The sequence below is a fragment of the Caloenas nicobarica genome, chromosome 12 (genome assembly GCF_036013445.1).
Source record: "Caloenas nicobarica isolate bCalNic1 chromosome 12, bCalNic1.hap1, whole genome shotgun sequence".
NCBI classification, from domain to species: Eukaryota; Metazoa; Chordata; class Aves; order Columbiformes; family Columbidae; genus Caloenas; species Caloenas nicobarica.
The window spans coordinates 10542541-10565467 of record NC_088256.1 but is presented as its reverse complement, the minus strand read 5'-3'; positions in this window follow the sequence as shown (position 1 = coordinate 10565467).

Sequence of the window (22927 nt, the reverse complement as noted above, 5' to 3'; positions counted from 1 at the left end):
TGGCAACTGGGAAAAGGGGATCACCTCTTCTCACCTTTGTACTAATTATCTTCTGTTTAATGCCACTTAATCTCTGAGAGGATTTTGAATTGTTTCCTATTTTATTTGGAGACAGGTATGAATAATTAGTAGTATAATTTTAGCCTGATTTCTTTTCCATATTTGCTAAAAATTCCAGGGAAAACACATACCAAAAAATGTGTCATTCAAAACCAGGCTATTTCTGTTAGGTAGCAATATCCAGAGTAACTGTCCCAAATTATTCAGAACTTGATATTTGCTGGACATGGCTGTATCTAAGTAAAGGTGAAAGGGGCAGACTCAGTGTAAACCACTGACAAAATGCAACAGACTGTATAGCAGGATTTTTTTTTTTTTCTCAGATTAAAGGAGCTTACAGCATTTAAACTGTGACTTAGTTTGCTTTTAGGTAATTTAATTAAATTAAAACCACACTCAGCAGCACATTATAGACATCTCAAGTTGGTAAGTCATTTTCCTAGGAAACTACAGTTCTGCTCCCACAGATACCTAAAATATCTCAGTCTGGTAAGCACTTAGCTTCTCAGTTTATGCCAAATCATTTCAAGATACCGTCATGCTGGCATTGCTGTCCCTAACCCAGTGAAGGGCCAATGGCAGTGTACACACTATTGCTACATTTTTTGGGTCCGACTTGCCTGAAAACGGTGACTCTTCCAGTGGAGCTGGAGTCTGAACTGAATCTCCCTTTCTCACCTCTGCCAGGGAGAAGTCAAGCTTGCATCTTTCAATAAAAAATGAAAGTGTGAAAGGTCTGCTCGTTATACCTGCTTTCACACATATGCTTTCCTCCTGAGTTGAAAAATACTTTTGCATCCAAAGAAAAGCAAGCAAAATACTGTTGCCATAAATAATGCACATAGCATTTGCAAAGATGACAAAGGTAGCTGATGAGTGTTCTTATCTCAGACTGAAGAGGGAAGCAGAAAGGGAATATGCTGTGCTAAAATGTAGCCTAAGACGCTCTGTTCCACATGTAATTTTGAAAATATTGAAAAAACTCAAGCACAAATTCATAGTATCCTGCACACCTTTCAATAGAAGGATAAGGGGATACATTTTTGTGTGCTGGCAGAAATTAGAAAATACACCATTGGGAGCAACTCATGAGACTACTGAAATATAGAATTCCATTAACTGTGGTAGACCATTAAGTCTTGCCCTTGAAAATTCAAAGCAGACTTGTAGTTCAACCCCAGCTAGCAACCAAGAACCACAATAGCCGCTTGTTCGCTCCTTCCAGCCCCCGAGTGGGATAAGGGAGAGAACAGAAAGGGAAGGTAGAAACTTGTGGGTTGAGATAAAAACAGTTTAATAAGAGAAAATAATAATAATAATATAGTCATAATAATGTAAGTCTAAAATAAATTGTACTCTGTGCAATCCCTCACAAAACTCCAGTCACACCAAAACAGCCAGTCCCAGAGAGGAGAGCACTCTGGTCCCAAACAGCTGATCCCAGAAAAAACAAAACCACCACAAAGACGCAAAAGGCAGAAAGACCCAAATGCCGAATGCAAAGCTGTAGAACAGCAAAAAGGCAAACGGACAGCAAGCTCCCAAACTGAACTAACGAGGCAGAAAACCCGAATGGAGATAACAAGACAGAAAAGCTAACTCCAACTATATCCCAAGCGTGATGTGAACAATAGCGAATATTTCATTGATCAGTCTGGATTTCAGTCTAGGCGCTGTCATGCCTATGGCCACCTCCTACCAATTTGCCCCTGTAGCTTGATGGCTGAAGACATTCCTGGTCACCCTAGCAGTCAAAATAACAAGTTCTTACATTCTTTCCATACCAACTCAAAACCGCAGCTAGGTGCTGAAAGAAAAACATTAACTCTGTCCCAGAGAAAAGCAATTTTATCTCATTATTCTTAAAGTAAATCCAAAACAAAGGACCATGCTAGCTACCAAAAAAAAAAAAAAAAGCTTCTAACTGCATAAAGAAAATTAAATTCATTTCAGTCAAACCAGCACACTTTTATAAGGAGTCATTAGTTTATTAAAAATTAGTCCAGTCTAGTTGCTAAGAGAAATCATGAGGTAAACTGAGTTTCTATGCTTTTCAAAAGTCAAAGAAAATAAAATCACTTCTCAATTCAGCAAGAACAGAATATTTTCCTGTTGCCTCAAGTTACCAATCAACACCACACTCTATGACTTTTTTAACACGTCTCTCAGTTCTGGTGTTTGCCTTAAGAAAACAACAGATAAGACGCATGTATATTTTTCAGAAGTTGCATCCTGTTATCATTTTTATAAGGTCACATACTGAACACAGGAAACTGAAAACCCTGTGGAGGAAAAGTACTCTTGCAAATGTGCTGATTCCTGTGTAGGTTTGAGGGTTCTCACTGTTTGAATTGCTTCATATGTTATAAACCATACTTACATTTGTTTCATCTGATGTTCAAATTCAAATAGAGAAAACATAGGCTCTGAGCCATATGATGCCTCTGATACAAATTATCTTCATTTCTAAAGTTAGATGAGATCTAGGATTATAATTTTCTCCAAAGTTCATTGAAAGATCCGGAATATTTTAGTCTTTTTTGACTTAGCCTTATTGTTTCACTGCTTTTTCTCCTTCGCTTATTCAAAAATTACTCTCTGCTGTGATAGGACTTGAGTTTTCTGCAATATAGGTTTGCTGGATATATTCTGCAGAACTATTTACATTTATCAGGTATACTCACTAATTATAAATTAGTGTCTTTCACTTAAAAATCAAGAAACAACCATAGATTTTCCCAAAATAGCGAAGGCTGTTTGGATATTTTTTAGTCGTATTTTTTGAACTAACAAAAATAAACTCATGCACTCTAATGTATTTGAACATGTATTAGTTACCAAAGACAAAAGAACACACAGTTTATAAAGGAAAACAAATTAGACAAATAAACATCAATTATTTAACACCTTTACCTTTCAATGGAGTGCTTACTTTTCCCCCTTACTTCTTAAAGTATAAAATAAAGTCTTGATAGAACAGGATATGATCTTTTCATCTTGGGAATAGGCCTTAAGAGGCATGATCTGAAATGCTTTTCCGACACCCAAAGACACTGTAGGCAACTGAGCACATCCTAGATCCCTTTCAAACAATGATGCAAAATTACTAAACCTAATTAAATGTCCATTTCTTGCCCCACTCTGTAGTTCTGTACAAGTAATTTGAACAAACAAAAATGTTATTTATAATGGATGATATCAAGTTATGATCAATACTCATGTAAAATTTAGCTTCTGATTTAAAACCCTTTGACACAATGCAAAAAAGTTGAATAATACATGAAGTTCTTTCTCCATGAGTGCTGCTTCACACCATTTATGATGTAAAGGGTGTTCATTTAAAACATAACCCACAAGTATTTCAAAATATTTTAGCCTTAAGGAGTTCACATTAAGTTAGAAACCACCTACCCTAGAAGCACAGTTAAAAGGAATAATTAGAATCTTGCACCATCCCGCCTTCCGGAAGGAAAGCTGTTTGTGCTCTTCAATGATAAACCTTTGACAGAAGAGGTTTTCAATATATAGCACATGGACAGGCAGTACTGAGCACAGAAAGCACGTTATCACACAAGTTCCGAAATTATTAATGTGCTGCAGGACTCAGTCTTTTCTGGAATTAATTATAATTAATCAAATTTGCTTGACTCCAGTGAAAGGCAACTAACAGCTCGCTGGACACAGCTGCTTATCACTTTGAGGTACTGATTATTGGATTTGCTACTCCTTTAGGATATTCATCCTACCTAGTCTCAGTCAACCAACCATTTCTTTCGGTTGCAGTTCTTTTCTGCAGTTATTGAAGAGACACCAAACATCTCTAGAAGCTGGATGTTCTTCTTGAATCTGCATGAGATATTGCGAGGGAGCTTAGACAACTGCCTCAAACTCCGGTTTACATGGTTTGTATTAGGTGAGATAACTCCTGGAGACTGTTGGCGATCTGCTGTGGAACAAACTGGATTTGCAGAGCTATTTTAAATGTAAGCTTTTGTAACACGTGAATGTTAAAAATAAACTGCATTCTGTATAAATCCCACCATAGTCATACAATGTTAATTGTATAATTCCAGTCTTTTTTTTTATTACATTTCATAATCTTTTATAAATATCAATCATGTGAAATATGTAGGAAGTAAAAATAAAACAAATGAGGCAATTAATCAGCGCCTTAGTCTTAAGAAAGACACTGCATTTGAGATGGCTACTCAAGCAGTCACAGAAACTGTTGTGGCAGAAAATATATCCTATAAGTGGTTTTCAGGTTGGACAGAATAAGTCCATTTTATCCTTTCAATATAACGCTATTTCTTCCAATAATGACAGCTGTGGCATTTTTTTCCTCTTCCATTCTGTTATGGAAGGAGGATTAAGATATTTCTAATGTCATAAAAGTACTCTTTGGGAAAGAGTGATAGTTATTAAAAAAGTGCTCCAAAATAAGATGATTCAAAGGTGTCAGGATTCATGCCTAACGGACGAGTTTAGCAGGTAATGACTGGGGGACACAGAGCTACTACTGGTCCCGACATCTCTTCAGATGAAAGCAATTTTCTTTAAGAAAAAAAAAAAAAATCTTAGAAAAAAAAATACTAAAGAATATTGACCTTCAGCCCTCTGTCAGGTTTGGTTAATTGGATTAATATAGTCTAGCCAAAGTTTAAAAATATCTCATAATGCATCATATTCACCATAGGTAAGACAGGGAAGATAAGACTGGTTACTTTACCTTTTTACCAAATTTTGCAGTTTTAAGAAGTAAACAACTTTCTTTGATTATGTATGGAAATGGAGCAGGTTATGTTAGGCGGCTATTGATCTAGCACTTACAACACTGCTTTATAAAATGATGGCTACCAGATTTCAAACAGTATCATATAGGAAGAAAGTACTGAAGGGCTTTCCTTCATAGGTACTCTGGGCCAAAAACAGAGTAAAAGTGACTCAGAGACATGTTAATTCTGTTTCTTTGTAGAAAGCTAGTTCTATTCCAGAGCTTTGAAACAAGTATAGGAGCTCATATTCTTTTCTACATAGCAAAATAAAGATATATACTACCTCAGCAAGATAAAAAATGAGGGTTAGAAGACAGCAGATTTAGCAAACTGAGAAGCTATTTGTTGAACGAATCTGAACATGCACCATTATCTCTCCTACAATAAAAGTCATGCAAAGAGGAAAAAAAAATAATTAGAAAGAGTAACCAGTTTGTGATATGTGAGGACAATTTTCCATAAATTCTTAGCTAGGTTTCACTTTCAGAAAACAACCACCTTATATCATGAACTCATAGTTTCTACCTGTGTTTTATTCTTGCATTTTGTCCTGAGTGCCCAGAGAACTGCTCCCTGTCCCATGTTCCACTTCTTTCCCAGTTCACATTTCCTCAGCTCTGATCTGTATTTTTTAGCAGGGGCTCTGCACGCTCAGGAGAGCTGCCAATCTGCTGGCCACTAAACCGCAAAAGCTAAAGTACACCCTCAAGCAAAGAGTGACAAACCATTCCATTTTCCAAGGTATTTCACCTTACTTCCTTGAAAATGTTTTGAGGTTGTTTGAATCCCTGCCCCTTTGCTACTCAAACATTGTTTTTTCTTCACTTTTCCTTAGAATTACTCCTAATAATAATTTTTAAAATATTAGATTTGTCTACTTGAAGACCGGTATAACAACACTGAAATATGTGGCTCTATGTCATCACTTCCCTGTTACCACCCACACCTTTTTAGGTTGGTGTTGGTTTTTTGGTTGGCTGGGTTTTTTTTGTTTGGTTGGGGTTTTTAAGTTAAATATCTACTTCTAGTTCCAGAAGGCTGAAATCCTTTCTTGCAGTCATTTTCTTCATTACAATGGGTTTCAGTTCTGGAAGTTTGTTTTGATTTGTTGTTGTTGGTTTTTTAAACAGTCATTTTTTGTGATTTTTATCTAAAGGTTTAGAATACAGGGTGGGGGGTGTTTGCATTTACAACTCTGATTCACTCTCTGCATGCAAGTGTGTGTGTGTAAAGTGCTCCATTTTGTTCCTTACAGATTTAGCATGTTAAAATGGAAGCTGTTCAGTCTTCCTGAAATTGGATATTATTACTATGACCTATAAGCTAAGTTGCTTGGTTACTTCAAACACTAAATAAATGGCATTTGTATGACTGCAAGTGAATTTTGAGGGAGGTCTGACAGGGTCACCATTCAGTTTTCATTAATGTAAATAATTGTTGAAAACTGCTGAGAAATTTGTGTTCTGGAACCTATAAGGTACATCTAGTGAAGGTGAGAATGACCAGGTTTTGTCAACACATGCTAAAAACACATTTTGAAGAAAGTACTTCAGCTAAGTGCAGAATGTAAAGCTATTGCCTTTTCCAAGGATCAAAAGCTAAATAAGAAAGATAGAAGCATTCTTGTCATGTCTCCTTCCTAAGCTGAAAGTCGATAGTAGACAGACAGACGTGTGAACAGCGTCGTTTGGTGTACTAAATAAAGAATCCTGTGGACATTATCAGATGCTAGTTTGCTTTTCATAAACTCAATTTGATTGTCTGAATGGATCAAGGGAGAGTTTCGTGGTGTCTCAAGGACAGCGTTTGTGATACATGTTTAACTGCTTTTGATCGAGCCTTGCAGTTTCTAGTGAAGAATGATTCATTCTCAGCATCTTGAACAAAGACTCAGGACTGGAATATTCAGTAATATTTGTATTAAGATATTATATCTGGAGCTTCTCTCTATCATGCCTCCAAACAGCATCACTGTGATTAATACAGTACTCCATGGCACAGTTTATATTTAGAACGACTTCAGTTACCAATTGCAGCCTTTTTTTTTTTTTAAAAAAAAAAAAAAAAAAAGCCTGGTCATACACAAGTTGTTAATCAGAGAACACCCCAAAATGCACAGAAATTTCTGTTTCATGAGAATCGTAGAATATCAAGTCTGTGTATAAATATATGCATAAAGATGTTTTATCTTGTATCCAGGGAGGCTTCATTCATTATCTCGCCACAAACTTTTTTGGTAATACAGTCTCTGACTAATGAATTTTCTAGCAATACTGCAGCATACTTGCATGTAGAAGTGTGTGTATGTATGTATATGTCACAGAAGAAAAATCTCTCAGCCCTTTTCAAATGCATTTTTCTAATAAGATGTGTAACAACAGAGGGGTTATAGAATTTTGGTGCTATAAACAGGAATTTTTACTCAAGGCTCCTGGGTATGCACAGACTACAGAGAGGTTTAGCTATGCTTCTTACTAAGGATCAGCTGCTTCTTATTTTTTTGCTAATTATTTGCTGCAAGATCAGACTGAACTACAGTCCAGTTCAGCAAACCTGAAATGATCTAAGTTCCACTGCATCATCAGTATAAACTAACGTGTTAATCACACAATGTATTAATCAGCCAACTTCACATACACATTTGAAGACACAAGCAATGCAGATGCCCTGTCTTGCCTTTTTCCAGCTCTTTTTCTTCACACTAGCTTCTCTCCTCCTTAATATTCCTTTGATTTCCTCATGTGTTTTGTTAATCATAGCTCTCCATTACACATTGCTTCCTTTTACCCTTCCAGCCACTTTCTTAAGTCAGCAGATGTCCTCAACATTTCCTCCTACCCTCCTGTCTCTGCAATTTGATCATATGCAGACTCACAACACATTGATCCCACATGTTTACTGGTAGCGAATAAATTCAGTCTGATCATTCCCTCTTAGTCCTCCTTCACTGAAATCAATCTACATCACTTCAGACCTCCTGTTTCTCTCACAAATAGAATTTTTGTCCATTTATTTCTTCCAGCTAAATTGGTATTTACTGCTTGTTTCTCGTTTTTCAAAGAACCACATCAAATGTGAAATCGGCTGATAAATAGTATTTGAAGTTATGCTAAATAAGGAGGAAATACCTTGTATAAACAGCTGTTTTCTACACTTTTTTTATGAGTTTGATTTGAACTATTTTGTCACACTACAGTAATGAGAATTCCTGAAAGTCAAACATTTTGCTCTATAAGACAGTTGGAAAACTGGCCTTGATGATTTTGTCACATTTTCATGTATAATGTATGATGAACTGTACTCTCTACATTTAATATAGATTACATTTTTAAAGCAGTTCTAGAGTGTTTACTGAATTGTAGCTTCTTATCCATCACATTAAATTCATTTATCAATCCCTTTTCACTACACAGTATTTGTTAATCGGTACAAGGGAACACAGCAGCATCACGTGTTAAATATTGATGACCATCAGTGTAATTAGCAAAGAGATTTCTCTGGGGCTCCAGATCTTCTGGGGATATCACTGGCTCGTAAAAGAACAGTGTTTTCATAACAATATTTGATTTAGTAAGAGGGAGAGGGTTAAGGAATGGGTCAGGACATTTACTGTGTAATCAGAATTCCAACCAAAAGAACGTAGGAACTAAAATCTAAAAGAAACAGTGAAAGAAAACTTTCATATGAGGATGTTTTATAAGATGTGAACATCAACTACTTTAGCTTGACAGACTATGTCTTGTATGGCCAGTTACTTGGGGGTAGGGCTATGCCCCACAGATGCCCCAAAAGCGCTTCCACAACTATTGTTCTTGAAAATTAAGCTTTTAAGTATACCATTAGTGACTTAAGAGCCTGGCAAATGATGGAAGCTTTTATGCAATGTAAAAAAAAAAAAAAAAAAAAAAATCTAAATATTGATAATAAATAGAGATACAGGCAGTGTATCCTGTGAGCATTAGCAGTACCTAGCCAAAGAAACAGCTCTTATACTGGGTCTTTCAAGTTACTTGCTTGTACAGAACAGTCTGCCGTGATCCCCACCTCATCCCTGCTCAGGTGAGGCTGGCTGGTCTCAGGCTGTAGGTGCAGATTATGCAGAACTCACAGAAGCAGCTATTACTACATGAGAGAGGCTTGATTCGGATATCTTGGAAACAGTAGCAAATGAAGAATAAGAAAATGCCTGTCAACTCAGCAGGAAGCTCCGCGCAGCTCTCCATAGAAGGTAAAACAGCATTCAGCACCTGAGCAATGAAGTTTCCCTCACAGTGGGCCAGAGCAAACTTCCACAGACAAATCAGCACATCGGCAAAAGGCCTTTCAAGGACTGTTTGTGCCGTGGGACCACTTATAATCTTTTCTTTCTCTGCTCTCCTCTTGCAGGGAAGAGTTCTGGCTGCAGGACAAGTTGACTGAAAGCAGGAGGCTTCATAGAGCTCTCTGTTCCCTCCAAGATCTGTTCTGCTATGCATTTTCTTTGTTCCTTCATTCATCCTGCTCCCTTTCTCCCCTCAAGGGAGGAGCAACAAGCTGCAAGAACAGATGTTTCTAATTTCATTAGACACTTCATACTGATACGCAGAGCTTTACTTCCTAGTTAAGCAATGACAAGACTCACTGTATCTCACAGAAGTAGCATGATTCTCAAGAGGGGCTAATATAGATATATTTAACAGTCCAAAATTGAATTTCTTATATCTATAGTAAAACATAAATAGCATCTTTATGCACTTAGAAAAAACAGTCCCAAAGATTACTTAGTAAGTATATGTAGTTAAATAACACATTCAAGCATTCGTCAAAAAAAAAAAAAAAAGTAAAATCTAACTTTATTATATGAAATGTGTGCGGAAAACCCTCACAATTTCAAAATATCTTTTTTCCAAACAAATGCCTAGAACCGCGGGTTTTTTAAATAGATTTTCTAAAATGTTAAGCATAGGATAAATTCAATTTATAGACCCCATTTTTTCCCTGTTATGTATCCTTCTTCACCTGCTTCTTTATTCCTCTTGATACCAATTAGTGAAATTTTCTAAAATTTGTTAATCCAGAAAAAAGATAGAGAACACCCCAATGTACTAAGGGCACCCAGATGGAAATTTCACGTTTTAAAAGACAAAAGCAAATCCAGAAACTAACTTCCCGTTTTCCTCTAGTCTACCCTGTGCTGGGTCAGGATTGTGTAAACCCAGCAGGATTCTGAGCCTGGTTGTTCAGCCCCGACAGAGGACAGTCACCCAGATTTCCAAAGTCCTCTTAAACAAATACAGCTTCATAAAGTCCCAGACTTAAAAGCTGGGAAAACGCTAATTTGCTCTTAAATCAGGCTTATCTGCAGCAGGGTATGCTTTAGTTAATTTTAAATGGGAAAAAGAGTTCATTGTCCAGATCAGAATAAGTACCTGAAAATAAATCACTGGAAACTTAACCACATTGCAGCTGCAGGATGTGTTTCCCTTGCAGTCTCCCTCCGTCAGGGTTATAGAGATTTGAGCAGGTGTGTGGAGTTAGACTGGGGAGACTCAGCTGACAGGAGTATTATTGTAGAGTAAAGTGTGATGTATACGAACTCTAAGGAGTCCTTTCGGAATGAGATCATTTTAGCTATAATGAATATAATAATTTTAAAAATAGAAATAATAATAATTAAAAGCAAAACAAAAAAACCCACATGCAACACACGCACACACAAAACCCCACAAAACAAGAAGAGAAATATATAACTTGAAAATGCTAGAAGGACAGGATAGGAGAGGAGAACGAGGAGAACCCATTTACCATTCATGCAAAGAATAACAGCAGGACCAAAGTCAGAAACCAAAGATAGTGAGGTAGAGCAAACAAACTACCTTCAATAATAAAACAGATTTCATCATAAACTTTGCTAAGCCATCTACCTTTCCTACCTAACTTGATTGCTGGAGCAGCTATGGAAGAAGTTTATTAGAAGACTAATCTAAATTTTTGTTGTAATCTCTTGCTTTTCTTTATTTCTTTGTTATTTTTTCAATCTAATCTTGTCTAGTTCTAAGAATGAATTCAGATGGTAAAATATATTTTTTGCTTCTTTGACAATATATCCAAATGAAACAGACAAACATCCTAAAATTAAAATAAAAACAATTTTCAAAGCCAACCGTCTACAAATTGCTATAAGTAAGTATCTCAGAATCTGCAGTGAGCTTTCTACTCTAAACTGAAAGATTTGGTTTTAGGGTTGGTATTGTCAAGCACCAGATATCAGGGTAAAATCTCTTATGAGAGAAATAATCCTTTCTGACAAGGAACAAACAGCATAGGAACAGAGCATGGTACCAAATGTCCCAAAGGGATGACAATCTTATGCACTGTATATTTAATATAATTCTATCAAAAACTGTAGGTTTTGAATCATTTATCTGAACAGACAAGTTAATAAGTCGTACTACAAGGAGAAAAAGAATAAAGCCCTTTTTAAAATCATAAAAAATAATTTTAAAAAAAATAAATACCACATAATTTTATCTTGTATTTACTACTTTTGTATGTCAGAGCAAAGCAATGGAGTATGTTCTGTGAAAAAAAAAAAAACAACAATGTGAATAAAACATCTTGAATATGAGAAAAGGCCATTCGGCCTAAAGAGGATTTGCCTTCATAATACATAAGTTCCCCCAGGATGGTATCTAATTGCTTCCTGGATGACTGCAACATTCCTTCCAACATCTTTACCCCCGACACCACTCAAACGATGCATTATAGCCAAAGTGAATGAGCCATGCTTTAGATGGCTACCTTTAACTTCAATTTATACCCTCATCCCTACAGTTTTCATTGTGGTTACAGTGGTAAAGGGTGTTGATTTTACAGACATCACTTAGGATTTAATGAACTTCAACTGTCTTTTTAGCCTGTTTTTGTTTTCTATCCAGCTCTATTGAAAGTTCATATTGTCATCATTTTCCCTCTAAATTTTACCCACCTACTTGAATAATTAAAGAAACTGATGTATTCCCCAGTCATACTGTGCCTTGACTCACCTTCAGCTCTCCACAGGTGCTGCTGGAACAATAAAGCAGAATAATCCCACAGCCTAAGATTGTAAAAAGAATTAGGAATTATATGTAGTGTACTCTTGACTGAGTTCCCCTAGGATCATAACACTGAAATGCAGTTAAATCACTAGGTTCCAGGAGATACATTAATACAAGAAAAAAAAGCTGGTATATTTTCCCATCTTTGTGGCATAAAATATTTTCTTCTGTATGAGCACATACTTGTTCAGTTTCTTACTTACTTCATAACAACTAATTTGTAAAACTGTGTCTACAATGATCATAACATTACGCATATACATAAGGGAGATACATAAAATTACTTTCCCCTATCTGCTTCAGTCAGGAATTTCATGCCAATCTACTGCTACCCAATATCCTTCCACAGATTGCATTTGTAGTAAAGTGCATCTTATATTTCCAGAGCCACAATAAATTAGTTTTGTCCAAACTATTTTCTATATCTTCAGACTTTCCCCAAACATCCCAAACAACTACATCCTTGGATTTCCTTGTTTTGTTTTTGTTTTTAATTTAAAATATATACATATCTGAGTAACATTTTGAACTAAAAAAAAGTACTGAATTTTAATCTAAACAGGTGTTTTTTGAATTATAAAACTGTGAAGGAAAACTTAGCAAAGTAATTAAATCCAAATTATCCAATTTCATGCCTATTAATACTATGAAGTCGAATTGTTTCTTAATCTACTTTGAAGGGTTGTTTTGATATTCAAATTGCCACTACAGAAAAAATGTGGGTGTTTAGTAAGATATCAAGTGGACTTCTGCTGAGCTACCAGAATTCACAGTCATCTAGTTATTGTGAATGTAGAGCCTTGCAATACCCAGCATTTTGTAAAGAGCTTAGATTTATTAAAATATTTCTCAGCTGATGACAGCACATTTTAATAAAAATAATAAATAACAAATATTTAGAGCATATATATAGAAAGAATTTTGAAAAATATAGCACAATGATTAAAGGCAAGACGTATACAGTTGTTTGACAATGGAAAGATTCATACTATCTGTATAGCTTTTGGAAATCAGACATATTTATAACAGCAATTCTCATTGGAATAATTTATAAATAGCAGTGGGTAATTAGACTGCAGCAGTCCTGAATACAAGTTTAGTCACATTTTTAAATGTAAATTTTAGTTTTAAAAAATGTCTCATAAGAGAAACAACTAGATAAAATTTGCTACTGGTGCTCTAGTGAAGGCCACACAAAGTGCCCCTTTTGACCACTGTGAGATATGTGCCTGGGTGTAGAGGCAGATGCATAATGTCAAGCCAGACCTTTGCTCCCCTACAGTTCTGTGAACAACATCTACTGCAACAATTTTATGTGTAGAGAAAAATCAGAGCACATGATCCTGATGCTCCTTCTTACAACAGTTTTTCTGATATTTAAATTCTCAGAGGACAACTTAGCTAATTCTGATTTCTAACTCTGTATGTATTTGCTTCTGATTTACACCTATATTGAAATTCATCATAATCCGTATTTTTAGAATCCACTTTTCTTGATGGCCAGAAAACAGCCAACCTGATAACAGCCACTCAGTAGCACAAGTGCTGCCACAGGAGGAACCCATCACAGGTAGGAAATGAAATACAGAGAGTGGCAGAGGGACATTCCACTGCTGTCAGGAGAGACCTAACGCCTCTGTAACTGCTACTCCATTCCACTGGCAAAGCGAGCCACCGTCATTGATATAATTTGTAGCATTCAGACTATTTAACTCCTCCTATGAGTTACAGAGACAGCCCAGCACCAACGTACATAAAACTAGATTAAGGTTTACCTCTGTATCCTCATTCCAATTTTTTACTACAACAAGAAGTATAAAATACCGTCTCTGTGATTCTAAGATGCTTAGTAGGTTTTGGAAATTGCCCAGGTGTCGTTGAATTAAATGGGAGCTACGTACTTGCACACATTTCCACAGAGGCACTTACGAAGCTCTATGAAATATGTTTTGAATGGAAACAAGATGCCCAAATGCATTGTATAGCTCAGGTGTAGGCATCTTTCATATTTCTAGGCTCCCAACTACATCAAAACAATCTGTTAAAATTTACTGGTTTATGAACAATATTCACACCTTAGATAACATGAATTATTTCAAATTTCGTATTTCTGTAAAGTGTATGGGGAGGACCTTCATGTAACCTTGACTGCTTACAGTGTTAGCACATTATATGCAAACCCCAGCCAGAGAAGTGAGGATGAAGGGTATTGAACACTGAATCTTTCCAGTGAATCATCTTGCCAGAAGCATCTCGCTGATTCATTCTGAGCGTGGTGTGCAGCATTCTCCACATTTCATCTTTCTTACCTGTATGGGAAAGTTTAATGGTTTTACATGACCTATGTTACAACAAAAACGAAGCTTCTGAGAAATAAACAAGTGAAGATCTACTGCATATTGTCTTGTACGAGATAAATTTCATTGAGCTGAGCAGAATTACAGCACTGCGGAGACCAAAGGAATATATTCAAATGTACCGCAGGTTATGTCATAAAAGCTGGATTTAAAATTCTTCAGTGATGAAACTGTTCCTACTTAGTGAATAGCAGCTGCTCTAAATTAACCTGTATTGATTACATTTCCTCTTGCTTCACAAAAATATAGCTTTTAATTTAGAACATCAGTATAATATCTCAATTGAGACAATTGCAAGATGAAAGCAACCACATGATGTCAGCAAATATTATCACCTCCCTAAATCACACTGAAATTAGTCTTCCAGAAACCAAAAGGTTATCTCTCCATCGCTTCCTCTGGTGGCTCTTGATATTCTCTGATCTATGTTTCCAAAGCAAAGTCTATTTTCAGTTTTGTCATCCTAGCAATACACAGCCCACCCAGTCCACTTTTTACTTTTTCCATTTTCAACATCCTGCTCTTCTTCGATTTGCTTTTCTAAGTTTCAAAGGAACACACAAGATCAGTTGTTCCCACCATAAATAATGAAAAGAATTATTCAGGATACAGTCATAGAGCACACTGCAGGTAAATGATGGATGTTTCTGTACACCCTCTGAGCCGGGAGCAGGTCTAACATGCCACAGAGCCTGAGTGAGGGCATCTGACTTTGAGCTAATACAGCCAGACACTCAGCATGCACATCCAGTCCAAACTGCTGGATAAAACACTTAGTAAAATAACCCAAAGAGTAGATATGTCTTATTTTTACAAGTTGTTTTAGCATCAACTTGAACAAAAAGAAAAAGTGCATCAGAAGAAGAAATTACTTTGACTGTACAATAATGAAAAGCTAACAGGTCGTTGCTTATATATGCAAATATAGCTTATACTTTTGATGGCTTTAACAAGATATTTTGAACTTATTATATCTGTCTTGTTTAAATAAGATTGCTCACTGGAGTAAAACAAACAGAATGTGGCTACTTGTTTCTTAGGCCCTCAGTGTGGTTTTGTAGCAAGATGAGCCTCCACTGTACAAAGCTGAGAACTGGGTTATCCTGTTTTAATAGTCACATTTGTATGCTTTTGTTTACACATAATATAGCACTTTGAAATTAAGAATGTTGATTATTCCTTTTTTTGCATTTAGATGCTCTTAATGTTTTATTTTGCAGTATCTTGGGTGAGTTAATGCATGTATTGTAAATATGCTTTCTATCTTATATAAAATGAAATACATAAACAATTAGAATTGCAGAATTCTCTTTTTATTGCTTTGTGCTTTTATTTGTTGGTATTTTGTTGTGTATAATTCTGTATATCTGACACCAAACTGTACTTGATGGCTCTTTGAAGCCTTGTCAGCTTTTTTCCCCTCCTGTTTTTCCATACTTTCTAAGAGTATTCTGAAACAATAACTCCCACTTGCTGAATTTAATATTGTTTTCTAGAAACATAAAATCATGTCCCAGTTACCGTTTTTCAACAATATACAGTGTTATTTTCCTATCATCTGCAATAAAACAGTGAGAGATAACACATAAATAACTATATTAACACTAAACATGTTCATTAAGTGCCTCATTTTGAAAATGTGTTACAGCTGGCCACTTATACTTGGCTGGAAATCAAATAATACAGGACAAGCAGAAAATAAATAGCTGACTCTGATATGATACTCAGATAAATACTTCCAAGCTAATCTATGGACTGCTTACATAAATGAGTAAGACAATGTCCTCGCTCACTGAACTCAACCACTGTGGAACCAAAGCCTCATCCCTGGAAGGTAAGCTTGATACATAGTGTAGAGTATTAAAAATGTTATGGAAAATGGTACAATTGGTACAGGGTTGGATGGTACAAACATGAGAATATCAGCATTTTTAGTATGTACTGTGATAGATGGCAGTTCTGTATTATATAATGCTGAGTATCAATTCTCTTTGAGCTGAATTTTCTACCTGAAGTCAAGTGCTGACAAAAACTCATTTGTTTTAGTCCTCCACTGTCACTTGAGATGTTGTTGCAGCAGTGAAAACAACTTGGTGCTCCATACTGTGGCAATTTGTAACTTATTTACCTGAGACTCCACAGCTCTGTGCTATTTTTGTTTTAAAACTAAGACATCTTTGTAATGATTTTCCATTTTGAGAGACTTATGGTAGAATAAGAACGTTTAAAGAAAAGGATAAATTCCAGAGAGATAGAGGGAAAAATATCTAAGGCTACCAGGCGCGTGATTACAATATTTAATTTCAACCAGTTCTTTTTCTAAATCCGGTCTACATTTTTTCTAATCATGCAGTAAAATCAGGTTCTATGTGGTCACTCCTGTTTTTCAGACTACAGTGCTGCAGTTCCTTCTTGGCCTACTTATTAGTCAATTCGAATAATTTGTTACTCTTTTTTTTTTTCGGAAGGCATAGCACCAGTATAGAAGTGGAAGTTAAACTCTGAACATGAAGTGTAAGATCCAGGATAATTCTTACAGTTTGGCCTTTTTGCACTATATCCTTTCATCTAGTTGATGTTTCCATGGGTCTAGATTTATGCATAGCTTTCATGTATTGCGTAATTAGTAAGTTGAGGGCTCATTTTTATTCATTTTACTCTAATTTTAGTATGATTTACTTCATTGGCATCAATGGTGTTACTTCCTCACATATCGATATTAGACCCTATATTATTAATACATATATAAATATTGCAAGGATTATTTAATGCATTCAGGATTTATTTTAGACACACGCTTCTTATTTGCATGAGAGAAATATCACTCCCAAAGTGTTTTCAGCATCTCTGGTTTTATTGCTTTAAGGTGAAATGTCTTTGCTGTGTTAGTGAGTTTGTTTCCCTCACTAACATGATCAGTTGGCCTATTAAAAAAAAAAAAAAAAAAAAAAAACACCAAACCAACAACTAAAAACACTGTATTCCTTTATGGGATAAACTCACATCAACATAAACTATCTGTTTCGTTAGGAATACCTGCTATTAAATCACCGGAAATATCAAAGCATCTAAATCAATTTCTTAAGCTATTCCATATCACATCCTCTTTCACATGTTAGTGCTCTACTAAATTAAGAATCTGAAAGCACAAAGCTGAGGGGTAAATTCAAACAACATACGAATGCTTCCGTAGTGCATTGGACTATCAATCTGTTTCTCCAGGGCTATGGCATCTTGTTTTCTGTTTGGATTTATTTACTGTATCTTTTTAGATGTATAATCCAATAACTGCAGGTCAGATCTGCTGGTTACAACAGATAGCTTTATCAATGTTTTGTATAGAAATTCTACCTTAAAAATAACAGCAGATAAATAGACTTTTAATCTCTTCTGTAATGTTTGTACACACTTATCTTTCTTTTCTTTCATACTACTAATTAGTTGCAGTTATCTTATATTCAGTAAGTAGACAAGTGATAATTATAAGAATTCAGAACCTGATTCTAATCTAACATTTGTTGGTTTTACACCAGGTTACATCACTGACTTTCCCAGCACTAATTCAGAAGACCAAAATAAGGATCTTATTGCCTAATCTACATCACTAGCTCTACTCCCACTTTCAAAATTTACAGATTTTTCTTTGAACTAAACTGATGTGAAATCACCATCTCTGTTCTAGAATATCTTTGTCATTCACTTTGTTGTTCAACATTAGTTATGCTGAACATAATTAATGAGCTTTCAGTGTGTTCAGGAGAAGATCCCCTCTGTGATGTCTGTTCCAGTAAATTATCCAATGCCAAGAAATGTCGTGCGGCCCTGAGGCAAAATGGCATGGCCTGTTCATAAAAGTCTTTCCCCTTACCACCCCTTTGTGCATGATCATATTCAAACTGCTTTTTGGGAATCACCTCTGGCCTGTGCTAATCCCGTAAATTGTACACAGGGATGTTTCGGAGAGTGCCGGTTAGTACAGGTCACCCTAGAGCATGCAATTAGTTCGACAGTCAGATGAACCTGTCCTGGCACAGCTCAGATTATCAACACAGATATAAGTTTCAAACCAAGAATTTAGGTGCAAAAACTCAATGGGACTAGAGTCATATAAATATGTCAGAAATAGTCCCTAGTCCATGTGAATAAATCTACAATCGTGTCATCCTCAGGGCTAGATTAGAATGAGTTCAGTGTATTTTTCAGAAGATTGAGGACTTTATTTCTTCTTTCTAATCCCAATACTTGTCCCTGAACTGATGACTGTGCAGCAAATCTGTCTTTGGCCCCTTCTGAATAACTGTGTATAAAGTAACAGCCAAAAATAGATTCAAAGTTACTTCTTTCAACATAGGGGACCTTGTGCATTATGACATATGGATAACTAACAGTTCCTTGGTTTGCAAAGGTCCCATCTCTTTTCCTATCCATTTTGGGCTATGTAGATGTTTTTCAAGGCCTATGTCACATCCTTTTCAGTGAGAGAGAGGCAAAGGAAGATGATGAGCGAGCCACACAACTACATTTCTGAGATCTGTGTTTATACTTGTCAAATTTCATCTTGGGGTTCAGCCTTCCAACTCTGCATTTTTGGTCCGTACTCTTTTTTGACACTGTTCTGTCTTCTGTGTGCAAGACTCAAACCTCAACTTGGGATTAGAAAAAATAAAAATAAATAAATAAATAAGGTTCCCATATTCCTCTCACCAGCACTGATTTAGCATGTCATGAGGAGGTTTTTTTTCTCCTCACCTTTGGAGGAACGCTGAATGACCATAGATGAAGAAAAAGTCTTCAGTTCTTAAAGGTCAATCACCCTCTGGCAATTCTATCATTTATTGCTCTTCCTTATTTCTCTCTGCCTTCTCTTTTGTGCTGCTTCCTTTCTTGCTTTTCTACCTTCCTTCCTCTTTTTTTTTTTTTTTTTTTTTTTAAAAACCACTCTGGCTTCTGTAAAACATAAAGCTATATTTTATGCAGAATAAACTAATAGAAATTATATTATGTAACAGAGCCCTTTAACTACCTACAGGAAATTGAATTTTGTAGCAGTGCTGTCAGCAGAAATAGAACTGATCTTTTGTCTCCTTTGAACTACAGCAAGGAAGTCAGCTGCCTAGAGCTTGACACCTATTTAACCATAAGTCAACCACCTTTCTTTTAGGAACCGCATCATCTTTTTTGTGTGTATCTAACAAGACCTCAGGTTAGTTACATTTCCCACAGCAGGTCCATTGCTGCTCACTCGATGTGCTGCGTGCGCCTGACGGTGACTGGCCAGGTCTGATACAGCACAAATGTTGGTGATGCCATAGCCTGTGCCACCCCAACAACCACCACTCTAGTGTAATAATGCCATTGATCAGCTTAAGATTCCCATTTATGCTAAGCCAGAAAGACAAACTTGTGGGGTTTGTTTTTACTTTTCTTGGTCTGTCACTGTTGGCATTACCCCAGGATTACCATCCTCTGGATTTAGATAAGTCAGGGAAACCTCTTAAACTTCCTTCCTCCTTCCCTCCGCAGTCAAGACTCTGGAATCAAAAGTTTGTAGAAGAGCACAGGGCAAAAACTAGAATATATCTTGTAGTTTCAGATAGGTGTTTACATTATTGGTTTTATCAATATTTTGCAAGGCTTTGACAAACAAGGTATCTGCACAGGGTTATTCATACTGGGATTAAGCGGTTACAACACATGCATTCTATTTTGAAAGATCATTTTCACCTTTGTTTAGACCCATCACAGTCAGCACAAACTCATGTGCACCTGAACCTGGAGGGTTTTTCCACAGCTGGATGTTCATCAGGTTCCAAGGGGTTTGTGTCCCAGATTTGTGCTGTGATCCAATGGTACCACCTGCTGTAGAAACTGGTTATGCTCTTCACTGAGGTGGCAAAGAATATTTTTGTGTGTTTTGAGCAAATATTGCCTACTGATCAGACAAAAATCCTGTTCTATTTGCCCTATGGACCATTGTGACAACTCTCATACTTGGGAGCAAGTCAAAGCCATTTCTAGGTCAATTCTATACTTTGTGCTTTCTGAGAAATAAAAATGCTTCAAAAATCTCTTCCTGCCCTAATGAAGTACACACAACCAGGCAATTACAACACTCAGTTAAACAATCCACAAAAGGCAGGTTTTATTCTTAAGCAAGTTTTAATACGGGAAGCAAATACTACAGGAAATGAGATTTTATTTAACATAATTCCATTTAACAATCTCTTCTGCTCATTTAGTATCAGACTCTTCAAGTGTGCTAACTAAATTGATATGTATTTTTATTTTAAAGTCTCCTAATTATTAATGCTCAATGATGTATGCTCTATTGTCACTTTATTGATAAAATGTTAATATAAACAAAAAGTTTTTATCAATCACTCCTAATTCATATTTAGCACTGTAAACACTTCCCAAGAACTTTGTAGATATTAAATAAGCTTCTGCAATATAAAAAAAAATATTTATTAGCAGAATATTTAGTGGTTTAACTCCCCCTTTTACCGACTAACCATTACAAGTTTAATAATTCAGATTTTCTAATAGCTACAATATTCAACTCATCCTACATTTTCATAAGGTATTCACTTCATATCAGCTATCTGATAGACAATTTACATGCAAATCTATCATAATTGAAAAATACTTTATTTGTTCAACATGTCAAGTGAACGAGAAGAGCTATAAGACCATTACCTAATTGTTATTGCTTAATCTATCAAAACTGCTGTATCAAGGTACTTTTTTTTCCCCCAGCAATAAGATACATTGAAATATTGATACCTAGGTTACTTATCAGTATATTGGCTTTCAGTAAAACACTTGGAATTTCTTCTGTTATTAAAGAGTAAATTCTGAAACAGGAGGGACTATTTATTATTCATTCATTTTATATCAGAATATTCATTTAACACTAGTTTTTGTGGAAACGCAAAAACTGGCAGACAAATAACTCATAAATGACACTAATGAGCACTGGGAGATGGAGTGGAAAGGCTTTAAATGTGTCCCATTATTTTGCAGGATAATTAAGAGCACAGCTCTACCATGGCATTTTATTACAGAAATAGATAAGATACCATCTTATTGCAAGCAGGTGTTGTAATGAAGCAAAGCAAGATCATTTTTATGAGGTTCTTCTGGTCCAAAAAAGATTGCAAATTTATTTTATGCTACCTTAATTTAAAAAGTAAGCATGAAGATCTTGGGAAACAAAGGGGACAGCAAAAATACACTTTCAATGCTGTTGATTCAGGTTATCCCCAGACAAAAAAGAACAGAACATTTGTTCTCTCACACCTTATAAATGCAGTTTGGTTTCTCACAAATAATATTTGGTTTAAGCAACTCCTATCAAACAGAACTTACCATACATAAATAGCATCACATTTTAACATAAATTAAACTTCATACCAGATTATTTACAGTAAAGTTAGGGTTTCTACTATTTTAATTCATTATAAAGCTTTAATCCTCCATAAACATTGCCACAAAACTTACGTGACATATCCGTCATGATTTTATGCTTTTTTCACTAGCATTTAATAAAAAGTGCTGCAAAATACAGATAACCCCACATGGTAATCTACCAAAGATCCCATATTAAATCAAGTGACACAGTATTTACAATGGTATAATTACAAGAAGATTTTGGGCTAATGTTCACTGCTTATAAACTTCAAGAATATATATTGGACTTGCAGGGAAGAAAACTATAACATTTGATTATCTAGGCCACAAGTTGTGATTCTTTTATATATCATTGTAGAAAAACTTATAGTGAAATTGAGAAGCTGGATTTTTGGAGGGCAGGTCTTTATTTTACGATTAAGACTTATTTTACGATAAAGATTAAAAGAGAGTTAAGGTCAAAATACATGAATACAGATATAAAAAATTGTAACTTCTGTCTTTCAAATACAATATGTGAAAGAAAGTTATCCATGAAAATGAAAGCAAATCTCTAATATTTTGATAGATATTATATCCTCTGGAAATCTAACAGGTAGAGGCAGATGACAAGATTTTTACTATATTACTAACTTTTTTTAGACGGAAAAAAACCCCGATAAGATGGCCACTTCAGAGGCAAGAATAAATCTCATAAAAAAATAGAAGGGTTATGCAGATGAAAAAAAGTGGATGGAAGATAGCATATGGAACATAAGCACTAAGAAACAGATTACAGAATCTTTCACTGGACCACCTGGTGGTGGATATATCACATAACGCGTTCAAGTGTCCCGTCCCCTTGGTCTAGTGCTGGCACAGGCTTAGGCACAGAACAAACTTTGGCTTTCACATTGTGGTACTGGGTTTCCTCTGGGATCATAATATTGATGAGATCACACGTTACAGTTTTGAAACCATCTTTCAGATATTTTGTGTATATGTCACCTATAAGTTCCAGTTATAAGCAGACAAAACTTTGAAATTTCCTTTCTTAAAAAGGAAAAACTAAAAAGCCATTGCACAAATATTTTGGGGAGACAGGAATGCAACAGCATGCTTTTGAAAAGAGACAAAATAATTTTGTTCTAATTTTGAACAAAACTTATAGAAGGATATTATAGGGCCCATTTGTTCACTTAATTAAAGGTTGTTTTCAGATATAAAACATAAAAAATTATTCACTGTCCAAGCACCTTGTATCTTA